The 2901-nt window shown below is 39.0% G+C and overlaps 1 protein-coding gene across 1 annotated transcript in view; it reads right to left on the reverse strand.

Annotated features, from left to right (window-relative positions):
- The window catches only part of LAMA1 (laminin, alpha 1), an 84008-nt gene that overhangs the window by 69548 nt on the left and 11559 nt on the right, over positions 1–2901 (reverse strand).

Consider the following 2901-nt stretch of genomic DNA (forward strand, 5'->3'; position numbering starts at 1 on the left):
ATTCCTGCTTCCTGACTCACGCAGTTCTGAAACCGCCACTCTCAGCTCATCACAGAGTCTCAAGTCTCCTGGAATTTTGTGGAGATAGCACAAAAAGAAAAACAGTACCACAGGCTAGTCCTTAGTTCCCCGAGTCTTCCTTCCCCTCCCTGATTGAGATGGAACATGTAACTCTGGCCATAAGCACAGTTCTGTCCTTATGGATTTCTCCTCCACAATTTTTAAAGATCTTATTGCAAAACAATGACCCCCCTCTAACCTGGGGTCATTAATACTATGCCTTGCTGGGACAGGGCTGCCCAATCAGCAAGGAATACTCAGTGATATGAGAGCGCAGCGGGAAGCCACGGCATAGATGACAATTGAAAGCAAGGGGCTGCCATCACAAACCAACCCATCTGGCCTCCATCTTTCTCGCACAATCCCAAGTTGGCCCCACTAAGAAGGCTTCTGGGATCGAGCTGCACAACCTATTCCGGCAGCAGCCCCCTCCTTTCCAAAGCAACTTAGGAACACTCAAGGATTTAGTCTCATATGGCCATGCAGTTCCTGCTGCGTTTCATGGGAGAAACTGCAAAATTAAACCCCACATGCCACAAATAAATGTTGGACAGTGCATCTGGCATCCACAACAAAAAAGGGGTCACGCTTTGGGCTTGTCAGCTACATTTTAGAAAGCATGGCATATCCTCATTTATGCAGAGTAATTTTGTCTCATATACTACTCTTGAATTTATAGTTTAAACTTTGTCCAATATTGTCAAATCTTGCCACTGAAAATATTTCTAAATATTAAATATTTTACTTTTTTTTTTATTTTAATCTTAGTTCTGTAGTGGAGCTAGGGGCTTCCTAGACAGTAATTGTGTTATTCCAAAGATATACAAACAGAGACTGGTAACGCAGTTCACACTCCCAACATTATAATTTTGCCATTTATGGACTATCGCTATTCCTTCTAAATATTTTAATATACTGCGTTCAAAGAATTTCACTTTTCTGATAGCCCATTCAGAAACTATTCATCATCCATTTTCCAACTGCAGAATAACAGTTATGAAACCCAAAACTTTTTCCAGGTCTGATCCTGCAAATTAACACCACCTTATGTAACATTCAGCTCTCATAGAAACACAGAGAATTCTTCTAGTCCGTTTCCTACCCCAAAGCAGGATTTACTAGATTTTTATTAGATATTTGACCAATCTGTTCTTAAAGACTACTGTTGGTGGTGACTCTACAATCCTCCGAGGCAATCTACTCCAGCCCTTTCTGGCTTTATTGTTAGAAATGCTCCTAATCTCTAAACTATGTTTTCCTTGTTGCAATTTCAGATCACTTTTTTCATTCTGTCACAGACAGGCAGAACAGATTATTCCTCCTTCTACCCTTTTATGCAACTGAAGACTGAACATGCCCACCCCATCTCAGTCTGTTTCTCTGTAGACAAACTAGTTGTGATTCATTCAGAAGTATATTCATTCAGAAGTCATATTTTCTGCTGGGAATTACAAGACACAATTGTTGGCCAAATATTCAAATATCACTGCACTGCTTCAACTGAAGAAATACATACGTATATACTCACTATAGACAAGCCCAACTTTAGCATGGAGTGCCTCATTCTACTCATTTACCCTTAACTACAGATGTAGAATTTGCTGGGCTTACTGCAATCCTTCGATTTTCACAACAAAGAGACAAGGACCCAACCATGGCATTGGGAGTTCTAGCATGTTGTGTTTCCTTTTTATCACTTCGACGGCAGAGATTTAAAGATCCAAAAAGGCCTGTTACAACCAACTGGCCTTACCTCCTGTGTGACACGTGTCATTTCATTTTATATAGTCGTTCCTGCCTAAATTTCCAATTCTCTGGTAATACATATTCTCTCTACTCATGAATAGTGCCTTCAAGTGATGAAATGTGAAACATTATTTACATTTTACCTCTAAAGTTATCTACTGGCTTGACCACTAGAAATTCTGTAATAATACACTGTAATTTCTATCGAGACAACAGAGGAATCTTTCCTAGCAAGAAAAGGAAGAAACAGTAGGGATAGATACTAAGACACTAAGGAAGAAAAAGAGTGATTCTCCATGTACACTGCTATATTTGCCTAATATATTGCTTATATATGGTTTATATACACCGATATATTTGTATTATATATTTTTGGCTTACTTGTCCCTCCATAATTCAAGACCATTTCCAAACAACTGTAGTTTAAGTCTTGGAATCCATCGTGAGCCCTGACTTCATTATATAAATTTCTGGAAGCAGATCTTCAAGCAGTATAAATTAGGTAAACAACAGAGCTTACAGTAGAGCAGCTATACCTCTTCAAACCTGTGAAAAATCTAGCAGCCAAACTGGCAAAATGTCTGATTTGGCAAAAAAATGTTACTATTAAGTGACATCCACATTTAGACATGTGGTCCTTTTACCCTACCAGTTCTTTCACACCAGAGCACTACAAGCTGACTGCAGAACATTGGGATGCTAACAAATGCTGGATACAAGGCAGGAGCTTGTAGAGATCAGCTGGTCTGCAGGACTTCCTATAGCCCCATACTTAAGTTCAATAGGTTGGCCAGAACCAATTACAGAGCAGTAAATATTGTATTTTCAAAAGGGTGCCAAGATTCACTAATACAGGTTGTGAGATACTCTGTGCAGGGAATATTGCTGTCTGTCTGCCATTCCAGCTATGAAGGAGCAGCCTGTCCTTTGTGAATGACAGTTTTTATGTAGTACACAGCAATTTAATTCTGTCATTTTTTATGTTCTTATGTTTTTATGTTACTGCACTCAGAAAAAAAGCAATGTTCTGGATAGTATCACCCAATTAATTCTGTGTACAGCAGGAAAAATAAATGAGAAAAAAATGTCACTAAA

The sequence above is a fragment of the Pygoscelis adeliae genome, unplaced genomic scaffold (genome assembly GCF_000699105.1).
Source record: "Pygoscelis adeliae isolate BGI_AS28 unplaced genomic scaffold, ASM69910v1 Scaffold38, whole genome shotgun sequence".
Taxonomy (NCBI): Eukaryota; Metazoa; Chordata; class Aves; order Sphenisciformes; family Spheniscidae; genus Pygoscelis; species Pygoscelis adeliae.